General features: G+C 39.0%; 1 long non-coding RNA gene across 1 annotated transcript in view; it reads left to right on the top strand.

The window, feature by feature from the left end:
- LOC122806596 overlaps window positions 1–17,374 on the top strand; it is a 274,474-nt gene that overhangs the window by 194,938 nt on the left and 62,162 nt on the right. The window contains exon 3 of the long non-coding RNA XR_006365527.1: window positions 15,374–15,436. This is a non-coding gene — a long non-coding RNA (uncharacterized LOC122806596). The remainder of the gene's footprint in view (window positions 1–15,373; window positions 15,437–17,374) is intronic.

Raw genomic sequence — 17,374 nt, 5'->3', positions numbered from 1 at the left:
ACGCAATAACATGTAGGGATTTTAAGAAATTTGAATTCTTTATTTTGGATGCTGTTCAAAAGGGATTATATTTAGGTGATTTAAACAATATTCTTGAATGTAAAGAATCTTTTTGGCAACTGGTGTTTGGTGCAGACCAAACACCAGGATTGAATGAAGTTATAAGCTTGAAATGTTTTTTACTATACAGATAATTTTTGTATTTAAATATTTAAATATTAGAACACAATATATATTTACATTTACATGTACATTATATAAATAACATTTAAGGCATTTTATGAAAGGTTTTTAACATTAACCAATCAAGTACACCAATTAGTTCAAAATTAGTAACAATAATTTTATAAAATTTGTTGAATTGATTATTGTTTTATGCAACTTACGTATACTTATTATATATATATATTTTATACAAAAAATGTAAATTATGGTGGAATAATGAGATCACTTCCTGTTAAATTAAGTATTTAAGTCTTTATTGTGTCATTTCCCATGTTTCTGAAGAAGTTCACACAAAATAAAAGGTGGATGAAAGCACTAATAACTTTGTGGAAAGTGGAGTTCGTTGTAGCCTGCTATTACATTCTGTTGGTTTTGCTTTTTTGTTTTGTTTTTCAAGTTAACACGTTTCTTTTCTGGGACTTTGCTATTCAATATCCAATTTGGTGTAGAGTATGGCTACTAACGAGGTTTCCGAGGACACACTTCTAAATCTTACTATACATTCGATAATGGACAATGGTTTATTAGACTCTGAACCAGTTGATTCACAACAAAATTTAAAAGACTTAATTAAGAAAATTGTCGTAGAGGTCTTACTTTGCGAGACACCTTCCCATATTTCTAACACTGATGAGACTATTACTTTAAATTCTCATGAAGAAATCACTTTACGTAAAGAGACTGACGTCGGCAGTAACGTGAGGGGTCAGAACCGTAATGGTGGACTAGGACTACAACGAGATATTTCTGAAAATATTTCTACTGGACTTATTGTTAACACCTCATTTGACAGAGGTGTTAGTACTTCACGTCAGGAGAACGATGGGGAGGATAAAACGGAAGGTCAGAACCGAAGTGGTGGACACATATTACAGCAAGTAACGTCGGAAGCAAATGTTTGGAATTATCTTAACAGAGACACGGACAATCCTTTTTCAAATATAGGGGAGGTGTCTGTTTCCAACACAGTAAGTACCTCTATAGATGACAAGTATGTTTGTAAGAAAAGCATATATGAATTGGAGAAACTTGTCTTAAAGTTTATAACATTAAATTTGGAAACACAGTATTTTACTGAATGCATTTCGAGAAAAATAATGCCTAAGGGTTTGCGAACTGCAAAGTTCCCCAATTGTGTGTCTCCAGGAGACACTTTGAGCAAACAATTGATAGAACTATACAATGAAACGGGGATAAACATGATGAAAATGTTAACAGATCATTACCACAGTGAACTGAATGTTTTAAAGGATAACATCAATAGTTTGGATGAACGTATTCATGGCTTTGTTAGTTTTAATGACTTTATAGATCTATACAATGGTATAGAAACTAAAGCAGATCATCATCGAACAACTATCATAGCCAGAAAGCAATCAAAACTAAAAAGAGATATTCTGTCTTATAAGAATGAACAGGCTTATATAATTTCCATTGACTCTATACCATCTTCCAAAGTGGGTTACCAAAATGACACTGATAGAAGTATACCTAAAATTGTTGCCCCTTTGGGACAAACAGAAATAGTCAACAATCAGGAAGAAATTAATGAGAATGGGGAAAGATTTGAACGAGATTTTCTCGCCTTACCCTCGACCAGTGTTGATAACAATATTTCAGTGAGTAAAAACAACATGAATTATGCGGAAAAAGTGGCCTCTTCATCCAATATTAATCCTAGTCCTTTTCACAAGAAACAGGAACAGAACAAGAGGACTATGAAGTGGCACAACACCACACAATTTCGGGGGAAATGCAGAGGAGTGAACAGACGGAGATGGTGATTCAGTTTCCAACAGACAACAGTGACAGATTTGAAGTTGGAATATTGAATTTATCAGACTTTGATTTAAACCCTGTTACAATAAACATATTAAGAAAGGGCTTTAATTTTATTCCGAACAATACATTAAATCTGGGTAAACTTCTGATAGATTTTAGACTTTTTTTGAGAAAATTAAATTTAAATTACATTATGGAAGATCTGAGAATAGATGGTTCATCTGATAAAGTTAGTATTAGTAAACCCAGTACATATAACCCACCTTTGATAAACACATTACAAGTCTTTCAAAAATTATGTGAAAATGAGTTTAGATATATTAACACGCCAAGTGTTATAGACAATCTAACAGATAAAGAACAGTTAGCATTAAAAAATCTGGTTAATAATAAGGACATTAGAATAATGAAAGCGGACAAAGGTGGGAAACTTGTAATAATGAATAACAGGGATTATATAACATCTATAGATGAACTGTTACAAGACAAAGAAACATATATTAAAGTTAACGTTGAAATAGTCTCAAAGAAATTCCGAAGAATGGATACAATATTGTTTGATATGTTCTGTCAAGGTGAAATAGATAGAACGGAATATAAATTTTTACATAACGAACATCCTAAATTAGCCGTATTTTTTGGTATTCCAAAAATACAAAACAATGATACAAAACCACCCTTTAGCCCAATCATTTCGGCAAAAAATTCGAAAACAGAAAACATTTCCATTTGGTTGGACAATATTTTGAACCCCATAGTTCAAAAGTCCAAATTTTACATCAAAGACTCGTGGAATCTGTTAGAAAATTTAAGAGACATAAACATCACTGACAACAACATGTTTTTTGCTACGTTAGATGCAAAAAACTTATATACTAGTGTTGACCAGGATAAGGGTATTGAATTTATGAGAGAATACCTAACTAAGAATACAGATTTTACAGCAACAAAAACAAATTCCTTATGTACTTTAATGGAATTAATTTTGGACAATAACTTTTTTAAATTTAACAACAATATATACAAACAAAAGTCAGGAGTAGCTATGGGGTCAAGGGTGGCTCCATCCTTTGCGAACATTGTAATGGCAAATTGGGAGACTACTTTTTTGACAACAAATCCACTTTTTGGAAAGGTTATCAAATATTGGAGATATATAGATGATTTGCTATTTATATGGAATGGACAACAGCATGAGTTTGTAGAGCTAGTTCAAGATTTGAATGATAGTACGAATTTTTTATTTTTTAAAACAGGAGAATTTGGTAAGAGCGTCTCCTCTTTGGATCTGACTCTTACTATAGATGACATTTCAAAGACCTTTAAAAGTGAAATCTATAGAAAACCATGTTTTGCCAATAGTTATTTACACAAAGACAGTTTACATCCCACCCATATGAAAAGAGGGGTCATCAAAGGTCAAATTATACGGCTAAGCAGACTAACCTCAGAAGAAGACATTTTTCAAAAAGAACTGACACTTTTAAAATCGTTGTTCATGAACAGAGGGTATTCAGAGAAGTTCATAGACAAGATTGAGAGTGAAGTAGTACCATTGAGAAAGGGAGTGGCTAAACCTATTTTATTTTCTGATGAGGTAGTCCTTAGTGCACCTAAAGTATGTACCTTAGATGCTTCCAATAACAAACATGAAGAGAAAACATTTTCAACAGCTTTTCCATTACCCATGGTGAATGAAATATGGTCAATAAAATTTATAATTGAAAATAATTGGAAAGTTATTTTGGGCAACAAGGACTTAATGTCCATCATAGGTCCAAAACCCAAATTTACTTACAAGAAAGTTGTAGATCTAAGACTTTTACTAGAGTCCGGCAAGAATGTGAGTGACAATAATAGAAATTTAGCCAGGAGTTGCACCAACAAGAAAGGAATGTTTAGCTGTACCAATTGTAAACAATGTAGGTACATGAGTAACTCTTCTTTTGTGGTAGTAGAGCATTTGAATTACACCTTTTGGGCAAAAAATTACTATAATTGTAATAGTCAATTAGTGATTTATCTTGCCACATGTGTTACATGTAAAAATGACTACATTGGTAAGACAAAGAGAATTTTTAAACGCAGAGTATATGAGCACAGCCTTGCCATTCAAAAGAAAGACAAAAATAATGCCTTAGCTAGGCACGCAATAACATGTAGGGATTTTAAGAAATTTGAATTCTTTATTTTGGATGCTGTTCAAAAGGGATTATATTTAGGTGATTTAAACAATATTCTTGAATGTAAAGAATCTTTTTGGCAACTGGTGTTTGGTGCAGACCAAACACCAGGATTGAATGAAGTTATAAGCTTGAAATGTTTTTTACTATACAGATAATTTTTGTATTTAAATATTTAAATATTAGAACACAATATATATTTACATTTACATGTACATTATATAAATAACATTTTAAGGCATTTTATGAAAGGTTTTTAACATTAACCAATCAAGTACACCAAGTAGTTCAAAATTAGTAACAATAATTTTATAAAATTTGTTGAATTGATTATTGTTTTATGCAACTTACGTATACTTATTATATATATATATTTTTTATACAAAAATGTAAATTATGGTGGAATAATGAGATCACTTCCTGTTAAATTAAGTATTTAAGTCTTTATTGTGTCATTTCCCATGTTTCTGAAGAAGTTCACGCAAAATAAAAGGTGGATGAAAGCGCTAATAACTTTGTGGAAAGTGGAGTTCGTTGTAGCCTGCTATTACATTCTGTTGGTTTTGCTTTTTTGTTTTGTTTTTCAAGTTAACACGTTTCTTTTCTGAAAATATGAAATGCTATCAACTATCCTGGCCAAGACAAGCAATTCTGTGTGGACCAATTTACCACAGTCTAATGCCTCAATGACTTGTTCGTTAAAAAGTCAGTCCACTAGGCTTAGAGGCCAGGATCAGCTGTTAATAAACCCAGACTGGTTTGAGTCCAGGATTCGAAGACTACCTATATCTGTATTAATAAGTTCTATAATGATGTGCTCCATTGCCTTGCAGATAAGAATGGTGAGGCTAATGTGTCTATACTTACCCAGACCAGTAGTGAGTCCACCTTTATGGAGTAGGATGACTATAGCAGTTTTCCATACCTCTGGCACAAATCCAGTGGAGAGGCTGAGATTGAATAGCTTTAGTAAATGGTCTCCCGGACATTATTTGGACCTGAAAAGAAGACAACCTGGCACATTATCTGGGCCCTTGAAGTTAGTGTTCTTAGGCTTGGAGAGAGCAGTCAGGACTTGTTCAGAGCAAATTGGAAGATGGCATAAACATACTAATGTACTCTTGAAAGTTAGAGGGAGATAGATGGGTAAAATTTGAGATTAGTTTGTCCCACTAATGTGTTGGCTATGTCTTCATGGCATGAGTATGTGGTGTTTTATTAATTCAGAGTATTGCCTGGGTAATGCTTCTAAGGTTTCTGACATAGCTGAAAAAGACTGTATGGTTACCTTTAGTGTGGGTGGCGATTTTCAATTCACGCTTGCTTTTGGTATTACTGTTTTTATTTTCAAGTTCTTTGTTGATCTTTATGAATTCCTCTCTAGCTTATCATAGTATCATAGGATCATAGGAAATTATTAGATTATTGGCCCTGAGGCCCTTACAAAGCTAGCCAAGAATTTAGCTCATGTTCTGACAAGTCAGCACCTGAAACCCCTGTGCAAAAGAGACACAGGTGGAATCCCGTGGTATATCTTTTCTGTTCCCCATCCAGTTATCCAGGTTGCACTTTAAGTCCCATTAAGGCAGGGTCTGAGATTGCTGTGTATGCCAGACAGAGGTCACCTCTGATGAGTCTGTATGAGACTGAGAAGAGGGACAGGGCTTTTAGCCTATCTGTGTAAGGTGGATGTTTGAAGCTCTGGATTCTCCTGGTGAGGAACCTCTGTGGTCTCTCCAGCTGCTGCATGTACTTTGTGAGGTACATGCTGAAAGGGGCTTTGTACTCAATAATTGTTCTTATAAGGGAATAATACAGGAATGTTATGACATCCTTGTCCCTGGATGAGATATCCTTCCTAATAAGGTGGGCCATGTAGAAAGCTTTCCATGCAACAGAGGCAATATGGTGGTCAAAAGTCAGTTTGCTATCAACCTGGGTGCCCAGGTTCCTCACGACTGATTGTATGCCTAGGACCTTGTTATAAATGTGATAATTTGTGGGGATGTCACTCTCCCCAAAGGGGATGATGATGCATGTTTTGGCATTCAGTTTGAGGGCATGTTTCTGGCACCAGTCATTTGTTTGGGTAAGACCCTCTTGGAGGATGTCCACATCTCTAGGGGAATTGATGACAGTACCCAGCCTGCAGTCATCTGCAATCTTGGTCAGTCATAGGTTCATAGGTGTGTACTAGGCTAATGGCCCTGGAGCCTTTACAAGCCTAGCCCATAGGATTATCCTGGCATAGTGCCACCCAACCTAAGTTCCCAGTGCCTCTGTTGGGTAGAGCCACTGGAGTGATCCCAGGGGTGAATTTCCTATTTCCCATCTACTCATCAAGATTTGTCTTGAAGAGGGCCAGTGAGGTGCTCTGCTTGACATGTATGGGAAGTCTATTCCACAGTATGGGCAGTCTCTGGGTTATAAACCTGTCCCTCCAGCATAACCTGTTGATTGCAGTAATGACGTTGAGGTCCCTGAAGCATGTGGTGTGGAGGGATTGGGATTTCTTTAACTGTAGCATTTCTAACAGAGCTGGGTCAGACATGGCTTTGTAAGTCAAGTAGAGATCGCCTCTAAGTAGGCGATATGAGACTGAGAATAGTTAGACTTTTTTGAGTTTGTCCATATAGGACAAGTGTTTAAGGCCTAGGATCCTCTTTGTGAGGTACTTTTGCAGCCTCTCCAGTTGTTGCAGGTGTCTAGTGAGGTACATGTGAAATGGGGCATTGTACTCGATGATTGGCCTAATGAGGGAAGAGTAGAGGGAGACAATGACCTCTTTCTTCCTGGATGCAAAACCTTTAGTAGTGAGGTGTGCCACATAGAAGGACTTTCTGACCACAGTGGCAATGTGGTGGTCAAAATAGAGGTTGCTGTCAACCTGTGTCCCAGATCTCTTATAACGCCTTCTGTGTTCAGTGGACTACCATCGATGTGGTAATTCATGGGAACTGGGTTTTTCCCAAAGGGGATGACGACACACTTTTTGGCATTGAGCTTAAGGCCATGGTTCTGACACCAGTCATTGGTCTCAGTGAGGACTTTCTGTAGGATATCAACATCACTTGGGGAGTTAATAATAGCTCCCAACTTGCAACTGTCTGTGGACTTTGTCAGCCAGAGTCCCTTAATGTTGGCCTGGACTTCAGAGAAGTAGATACTAAACAGGAGAGGAGCCAGGACCGAGCCCTGTGGGACTGGTCAGCAGTCTGACTTGGAGTCAGCTACTTTTACACTGTGGGTTCTATCTGTGAGCCTGTTTGCAATCCACCTAGTGATATAGGGGTTGGTGTCTAGCATAGTGAGTTTTTCTATGAGTCCTGAGTGGGGAATGGTATCAAAGGCCTTGGCCAGATCAAGGTAGGCTGTATGAACCACTTTGCCTTCATCCACAGCTGTGGTGACTGACTCAAAGAAGTTTACCAAGATGAGCAGACATGATCTACCCTTCACAAAACCAAACTGTGTGGCATCCACAGTTTGGAGATTCCCTATATTCTTGTTTATTAGGTCCATGATGATGCATTCCATAGCTTTGCATATCAGACTCGTCAGGCTAATGGAGCAATAGTGCCCAGGGTCTGTACTCGCTCCTCCTTTGTGGAGAGGGATGACTGTGGTAATGCACCATTCAGTAGGGACAAAGCCTGAGGTGAGGCTGCGATTGAACAGGACACACAGGTGAGGTGCCAGTTCACTCTGTAGTTCATGTAGAACACAGTCAGGGATATTGTCAGAACCCATAGAAGCTGCATTCTTGGCCTTGGACAGTGCTGTTTTAACATGTGCAGTAGTAATACTGGGTGCCTGGCAATCTACTGGTATTGTGATTGGTCTTTTGGGGGGGGGGGTAAATTTGGCATTGAATCTGTTGACCAGGATATTAGCAATATCTGTTGGCTCGGTATAGGAGGTACCATTGTGCAGTAGCTCAGAGCAAATTTGGGTATTGTCTTGGAGATTCTTTACATAACTGTAGAAGGCCTTGTGGTTGCCTTTACTATCTGCTACAATTCTGTTTTCATAGCTAGCTTTAGAGGATTTGATGAGGGCTCCCAACTTTTTGTTGAGGCTGATAAGATACTTTTTCCAGTCTTGGGACTTTACCTTATTCTGCATCGGTTTCTTACTTCTGTTGTAGAGTTTGTTTATGGCAGTGGACCACCACATTGGCTTCTTTTTTTTGGAGGAGAGTGTCTTGGTTCTATTGGGTATGGTGAGATCCATGCATTTGTGCACGTGTTAGTACAGTGCATTGGTGTATGATTCGGCAGTCATGCAACTATTCTCCATTTGCATGGGTGCCGTGGAGTTAGCCACCTCTGTTTTTAGGAGTTCAAAGTTAGCTTTGGAGAAATTTTTCTTGGTGGTTACCTTTGCGTGGGGGGGGGGGTGGATTTCCATGGTGATTCGTTTGTGATCTGATCTATCCAGGGAGGAGTTGACTATTGGTGTAGAGCAATGGTCACCGATGTTAGTAATGACCAGGTCAAGGATGTTGCTACCTCTAATGGGGGTAAGAATGAGCTGGTCCAGAGCATTGGAATTAATGAATTCCAGGAAACATTGGCCAAGTGTATTGGTACGTTAGTAGTTTTCCCAGTTAATGGAGGGGTAGTTGAAGTCACCCAGTATGAGAGTGTTAGGTTGGAGCCTAATATTCTCCAGGGTGCTTAGGAATGTGGAGTGTGAATCTTGGGACATGGTTGGGGACCTATAGCAGGCTATGACCTGAATTGCTGTCTTACCCAGTGTTAGCTGCACCTGAGGTATCTCGGATGCGTTATGTTGGCTACCTGTCTGGAGGTGTGCGCATCCTTTATGAATATGGAAACACCACCACTTTTGGAGCTTCGGTCCAAGTTCTGGCGCTGAAAGGTGTGGAATGAGTTATAGCCTGGTAGTGCAGGGGTGCTTTCTGCTGCCTTGAACCAGGTCTCTGTTACAGCACAAATGTCGATGTTTTTCATTTTAAGGAGTGCTTTGAGTGAGTGCATTTTGAGATTTAGACTTCTAGCATTGAGCAGCATGAGCTTCAAATTGCATTTGTTTGTAGCTGTTACAGTAGTAATTTGGTCTTTGGAACACCGGCTAAAAAAGGCACTATAGGGGGTGGCAAGAGCCTTGGCCAGTATCCAGAAGTCCAGGGGTGACAGATGCAGGCCATCTCTGACAAAGCATTGAGGTCTGTCAATTGTGTCATCCCAGGCAGACAGATACTGGATCCCCTTAGAATGACACCAGAAACTTAGCCAATTGTTGAAATCAATAATTTTCTGCTTGTACTGTGGTATCATTCTGGGTAATGATAGGATGCTGCTCAGGGCTAGAGTCATACCCGCCTGGGCTACATAATCCAAGAGCTCCTCCATGTCTCTTTTCATGTAGTCCAGGGAGGTATGTCTCAGGTCATTCACACCCACATGTACAATGACATAGTCATATTTGTACCTGTTGTTGAGGGACCTGATTGCATGTGTTATGTGGTGGATCCTGGCGCCTGACAGGCAGCTGACTGTTAATTTCTCCGTATGCAACCTAGTGAGTGGGACATCAGTGTGCCTCACTATCCAATCACCTATGACTAGTGTGTTGGGCATGCTGTTTTGCCTTAGGGGCTTTGGTTGAGTGGCACACTGTTTAGGAGAGTTATGTGTCTTATGATTAGTGTTGTGTTGTGGTGGTCGAGTGTGTTTCTGCCTTGGAGGTCTCTGCTGTTTGGGTAGATTTTTATTGAGAGCCTCCATGAAGGTGTGTGTGTGTGTGTGTGTGTGTGTGTGTGTGTGTGTGTGTGTGTGTGTGTGTGTGTGTGTGTGTGTGGTTTGTGTTTTTATGTGAAGGCAGTACTGGTGTGTGTTCTGGAGGCCTATGTGTTGCATGTGGTGTGGTGCAAGTGTTGACCTTCTCCTCTTGATCAGCTATTCTGGTCTTGGCTGGAGAGTGCATGGCTTCCAATTTGGGTATATAAGTGCATTTCTCACAAGCCTGAGTGTTGGGAGGTAAGAGGGGAGGGTTGTCAGTGTACATGAGGTAATTGCTACATTGCATCAGGATGCCCAAGTTTACCAGGTTAATAGGAGAAAGCACAGGGAACTGACCTTTAGACATGCCTGGAGCAGTGGGCATTAATAATAAGTACTGAAGCTATTTCCTTGTAGAACGTTTAGTGCTGGTAACACTTTTGTGTGCTACAATAATTGCTACAAGATGTCTGGTAAAGCGCTTGACTAATAAGCTAGTAAAAGTGCAGGAGAGGAGAGAACTAGCAGATCTAAGAGAAATTTTGAAGAGCAGACTTTGGCACTGCACAGAAGCTTACAAACAGTCCTGGATACAGCATATCAGTATCTGGACTAGACTAGTTACAGGAAAGGCAGGACACATGTGCAAATGTGGGCTTTTAAACCAGAAAGTGAAAGAGATGGAAAAACTGCCCAAACTGCCAATAAACTACAATTTCTGGATCAGAAACCACTCCTCTTGTGCTAGATAGGCTATCTAGTGCTTTCTACTCCTACTGATAAGCTATAAGGCTTCCGTCCATAACCTACTGGCTTTGGTCTGCACCTCAGAAAAGTATATTCCATACAACAGAGGCCCCAAGACTGATTCCTGGGATATACTGTTCATTACGTGTCTACTGCTTTAGGTGGCTTCCCCTGTTTTGACTAGGTGGGTTCTATCAGTGACCCAGTTTGCTACCCATCTGGTAACTTATGGATTGAGGCTTAGTTGAAAGAGTTTGTCTGTTATACCCAAGTGGGGAATAGTATCAAAGGATTTGACCAGATCAAGGTAGACAGTGTGCACCATTTCCCCCTCATCCTTGGCTTTGGTGACTGTCTCAAAGAAGTCAGCCAAGTTAAACAGGCATGACCTCAAACCAAACTGTGTGGGATTGAGTATTTGGAGGTTGGCAATGTTCTTGTTAATGAGGTCCATGATAATCCATTCCATGACCTTGCAGATCAGGCTAGTTAGGCTGATGGGTCTATAATTTCCTGGATCAGTGGACACTCCACCTCTGTGCAAATAGTTGACAGTGGCTGTCCTCCACTCAGCTGGGATGAAGCTGGTACTCAGGCTTTGGTTGAATACGGTGCCTAATGGTGCTGCATGTTCCTGCCTGAGTTCATGCAGAATGCAGCCTGGGATGTTATCAGGTCCCGTGGAAGCTGTATTTTTGCCATTGAGAGGGCAGTGATGACTTGCTCCCTAGAGATAACAGGAGGGGGTCAGGTGCTGGGGATATCCTGATTTACTGATCGGGGGACAGAGGGGCAAAGTTTTTGCTGAACCTGTCTGCTAACAGGTTGGCTATATCTATGGCATTTGTGTATGTGGTCTCCTTGATCACCAGTTCTGAGCAGATCTGAGTGTTTTCTTTGAGATTGCAGACTTATGTGAGGAAGGACTTATGATTGTCTTTAGTAGATGTGACCAGTTTGGACTCGAAGTTTGCTTTGGAGGATTTCACTAGTGCTCTTATTAGCTTGTTCAGGCTAAGGGTAGATCGCTTCCAATTAGGCACCTGCTCCTTTTTGGCCCTGGGAAGCCATTTTTTCCTTTTATTATAGAGTTTATTTATTTCAGATGTCCACCAGACAGGTTTACTCTTCCTTGAGGAGGAGGATTTTGTCCTTTTGGTTATTCCTGATTCCATGCAGCTATATAAATGCTCGTATAGTACTTTGGTATAGGTTTGGACATTTGTGCCAGTTCCTACGGAGGGGGAAGGGGCTGTAAAGCTGTTTATACCTTCCTGCAGGAGGTTGTTATCAGCTTTGGAGAAGTTTTTATGTTTGACCCTAGCAAGAGGGGAGTTGGGGGAGATGGTGACTTCAAAAGTGAACACTTTGTGGTTAGATTTTACCAGGGAGAATGACACTGTAGGGATGCTGCAGTGGTTGCTCATGTTGGTTAATACCAAGTCCAAGATATTATCACCTCTTCTGGATATGTCGACCAGCTGGTCCAAGGCATTTGCATTGATGAGATCAAGGATACTCTGGGCATTTCTGTTTTGGCATGAGTAGTTGTTCCAATCTATGGCTGGATAGTTAAAGTCGCCCAGGATCAGGGTAAAGAGTTGAATCTTTATAGCTTCAAAGAGGTCCAGATAGGTGGAATGGGCATCTTGAGTCAAAGTCAGGGGCCTTTAGCTAGCTATGATTTGAATAGGGGTCTTGTCAACAGTTAACTGCACCTGGAGTGTCTCCTGTGCATTATACTGTTTGACCAACCTGGAGGTGTATATGTCTTTAATATATATTGAAACTCCACCTCCTTTTGCTTTGCTGCCCACAGTTTGGGGTCTGAATGTATGATAGGATGAGTAACTTGGTATGGCTGGGGTGCTCTCTGCAGCTTTGAACCAGATCTGTGTGACTACACAAAGGTCAGCATCTTCCAGGGTTATTAATGTTTGCAATGAGTGCAGTTTCATGTTTAAACTCCTAGCATTTAGCAGCATGACCTTTAATTTGCATTTTGATGAAATTTTCACATTGGTAGTTTTGACCTCATGGCATTGCCTAAAAAAGGCACTATGTGGGAGGCAATAGCCTTTGCCGGAAGCCTGAAGCCCATGAGGAAAGATGCAGGCCATCTCTGGCAAAGCATTGTGGACTGTCTATCATGTTTTCCCATGCTGTCAGGTAATGAATCCCCTTGGAATGACATCAGAAACTAAGCCAGTTGTTAACATCAATAATTTTCTGTTTGTATTGAGGCATCATTCTGGGTGACAGTAGAATGCTGCTTAAGGCTAGGGACATACCTGCTTGGGACACACATTCAGCAAGCTCAATCATGTCTGTCTTCATATAGTCCATGGAGGTATATCTCAAGTCATTCATGCCAACATGGACTATGACAGAATCATAACAGTACCTGTTGTTGACAGACTTGAGTGCATGTGTGATATGATGGATTCTGGCACCTGACAAACCACTAACTGTGACTTTTTCCTTATCCAGCCTGGTGAGGGGCACATCTGTATGTCTCACAATGGAGTCTCCTATGACTAATATGTTGGTTTTATGGTTAGGCCTTAGTAGCTGTGAGACACAGGTGTGTGGACTATGTGTGGTGTGTGGTATGGTGGGCTGCGGAGTTCATGTGTGTTTTTGCCTAGGAGGTCTCTTTTGTTTGGGTATGTTTTTGTTGAGGACTTCCACATATGTGGGTGTGTGTGGTATAGGTGTGGGGGTGTTTGAGGTGTGGTGTTTGTGTTGACAACCTTCTCAGTGCCAGATATACTGCTTTGTGAGGGAGAGAGCATAGACTCTAGGTTCTTAATGTAATTGCATCTCTCACAAATTGTGTTCCTAGGTTATAGTAGTAGAGGGTTGTCCATGTACATGAGGCAGTTGCTACACTGTCTCAGGATGCCCATATCAACCAGACTGGCAGGAGAAACTGTAGGAAATTCTCCATCCATATTTGTCAGAATCTGAGGGAGAGAGGCCAGAGAGGGCGCTAAGGGGGCAAATGGTGGAAGCAATAAGATGAGTACTGCTAGATGATCACACAAGTGCTATTACGGGAAAATTTGTAGCTGAAATACCTCACAATGGGTTAAAAACAGTGCAGATGCAGTGCATGACACACAAACAAGCCCAAACCAGCTCAAACACGGGGTTTAAATACCACAAAAAGTAGAAGATGCTAGTAACATGGAAATCTAACCAATCCTGCTAGCCCCTGCTCTCTTTACCAATCAGCTTGTGCCAAGATGGCTGCCAGAAACACAAAAGGCAAACACAAGATGGCTGCCAGAAACACAGAAGGCAAAAACAAACAGCTCTGGATGCAGCAAACCTGTATCCAGACTATGCTACTCAATTTAAGAGTAAACCTCAAAGAAAAGCATAGAGTAACCACTTAGGGACAAAAACAGAACTCACAGTATGAAAAAATACAGTTAAACAGTAAGGAAATGCAGTTAAACAGTAATGAATTGCAGTAAATAGCAATGAAATACAGTTAAAAGTAATGAAATGCAGTTAATCATTAAATTGCTTTAAAACAGTGAATATGTGATACATTAGGTGTAAGGCACAGATAAAAATGATAGGCAAGTGCAAATGCAATAAAATAAGTGAAAATAAATGAAAAAGCACTTAGATTGGTCTTAGAGCCTCTGTAATTTTGTGAAAACATCCCAGAGATGATGCACCTTAGCAGAGCCTGGTTCAAACAAGCTTATGAGGTGTTACGTTTATTCCTATGGGCTATACGTTTGTTCTTCTTTTTATATAATTTACTTATACTTGAGGTGAATTTCTTGGCATCCATGTCTTGAACACATCATTGTTATTATTGCATAGCAAATCATAAGGTTGATACCTGTTCATCTTCACACAGGACAGTTCTTATCTGGACAGTTGCATCCTGGGTGGGGGGGGGGGGTGATAAAGGGCAAATATCCTGAGATATTAATTCAAAATGTATTTTCTATCTTTCCTGTAATATTCATGAAATAATAGTTTTGTATCTCAAATACCTTAATATTATATGAAATAAGAGAAACTACTGAAATTCTCCAAGAGTAAACTTTTATATTTTGGCCAAAAAATGCGAAATTAAGTCATTTTCACTATATGGGGTATGGTTTGTCTCATAAAATCTTACATTCCTTTAAAAAAGTCCAACTCTGAACATTTAAAACTGTGGTAAAACCTACCTAATCATAATCTTCTATGTTCTTAAGTCAGGAGAACATTTTACTTTCGGCACCCCCCCCCCCCACCACCATCACATTGTATAGATTAGCAGGATCCTGTGAAGCAGAACTTCCACCTGAGATCCTCTGCCCAACAAACATTAGCTATTTTGCATATAAACACAGCTTCCTATAGTCTGTATCTTATTCTAAACTAATGGTTCTTACATGTATTTTCACCAGCCAAAGTGGTTTCAAATGTTAATATAGTATTATGTAAGACAAAATAATTTAGCCTTTTCTGTCAATTATCAGAGAGTATTTCAGTAGTTATAAAGTAATGTAATTCAAGATCCTGTATTCTTCTGTACTTGACTAGAAATTAGAAGAAATCAGTCTAGAACACAGTGTTTGAAATGATGTATTAAAATTAATGATTTAAGATTATTGCTACATTTCCTGTTCTAAACACATCAATGCAAACTTTGTCTTGTTTGTTTGTTTATTTCAGGTTTTCTTTCCCTGAATGAAAACTATCATTGAATACTTTCCTACACAGCCCGAAAGTTTGCATGTACGTATCACTCTGTTCAGTTAGTTAGGTATAAATATTTACTATCCTTAGCATCTTGTGGTTTCTTGAGAAAATATATGATGCCGTTACAGGTGGTGTATGCAAAGAACCTGTGAAGTGTCATAATGCTGGACATCTAGCTCCACTTCTGTAGTGTAGGATTGTGCAGTTAATACCATTTCAGTCGGAGACTGGTTATCCAGAAAATGCATATTTTTTCAAGAATTTTGGACAAAACCAAAAATAATTGTGGGGAGTGGGGCACAGAATTAGAGACATATTTTAAATATTGCTCTTAAAAACTTAAAAGGTTGCTAAAATAATAAGGTTTGAATTATAGTACATTATCTGAAGGATATGAAGTCTGAAACTCAAATGCCGGTCATTATTCAATGAATGCAAGCCTCAATGATTTACCAGAAAAACACACTATTTTTGAGGAATATACCAAAAATATGAGGCACAAATCAAGATATTCTGCAAAATGATGGATATTTGAGAGGTATGTCTCAACTGTCACTGCTTTTGAAGAATATCACAGATTTTGTCTGGTTTTCTGGTAAATCCTTGAGGATTGCAGTTAGCCATTAGAGTTTTATACTTCTTGTTCAACAAATTTATGTTGATCCAGAACCTGCTCTTCTATTAGCTTTTTAAGTGAATTATTTAAACCTGAGTCTAATTTTTGGGCATTTGTCTCCACACTCCCCACCATTATTTTTCCGTTGTCCATAGTTCTTGAGCAAAGAAGCTGAGAGGTAATGCAATTTATTTATATTAGTATATAGTTTATTTCCATTTTAAACAATTTAAATTTATGTATGTAACCCCACCCCATACTTTTTTAAAAAAGCTTTTTTTTTTTAAAAGAAGTCCTTCATAATTTGCATTTTGTAACTGCAGCATATAAGAAGTGTGTGATCATGTTGTGTTATATAGTTGGTATTTGATTTTTATCTGATCAAAAGCAATGGATGGTCATTTGCCTGTAGGTGATATGACAGGCAGGTGGGTGGTTATACTGAGTCTTTCAGCATTGATCCTCAAAGAGACACTTCAGTCAAAATGGTACTGCATCTACAACAAGAAAAATTATTGGGAACATACTCTCTGGTAATTGTCCAGTGTGTTCCCGGTGTTTAGTTCTCACAAAGGGTACCTCTACCCAATTTTTTTTAATTATAGTTGTGACCCAGGGTCTCATGTTCTGTTGCCATTTCTCCTTATAAATGAGGTGACCCTGACAGAAACAAATAACAGAACCAGACTACATTTCAATTTTTGAGCAATGAGCTAATTAGGATTTTTCCTGAATTCTATAAACAAACTGCACAAGAAAAATGGAATGCTATGCTATGGCAGTTGTGTCTCTGGTCTGTGACTGCTAACTTTTTTCTTCTGCTGAATAATAATAATAATAATAATAATAATAATAGGTACCCTATTAACAGTTGCAGAATTTCTGTTGGTTCTGCCAAACGCTATTCAGCTGTTCAGTTTTATAGTCTGAGGCGCTGAGGTATTGAAGTACTCTGCATGCAGTCCCAACACACATGCACTTAATGATTTTGTGGGTTTTCTTTTTGTCAGCACCAAGTATGAATGTTTGCAGTTACAATGAAAAATTAAACATGTCTATTCAAACTTAGAATACATGATTTTAAGTAAAGGTGGAGTCTGGTGTTTAAGCCTAATTTCTGCCCACTGTCAGTGCGGGTCTCTTATTCTGCACGTTCGCCCTGTGTCTGCTTGTGCTTTCCTCAGGATACTTCTCTATTATTACATGATAATTCCTTACTAACACTTCTGAACATCCTTAATGCACTTGTAAGATGTCTTTATAACTTGTGATTTCCATAAGAACTCTGACACTGCTGAGAAGGAAAGAATGTGTATACCTGCATTTTATTTTATAAAATTTGTGAATGCTACACATAT

Source organism: Protopterus annectens, chromosome 7.part0, assembly GCF_019279795.1.
Source record: "Protopterus annectens isolate FY-2018-M chromosome 7.part0, PAN1.0, whole genome shotgun sequence".
In the NCBI taxonomy this organism is placed as follows: domain Eukaryota; kingdom Metazoa; phylum Chordata; order Ceratodontiformes; family Protopteridae; genus Protopterus; species Protopterus annectens.
Note: the sequence above shows the minus strand (reverse complement) of the source record. Positions and strands in the feature narration are given on the sequence as shown.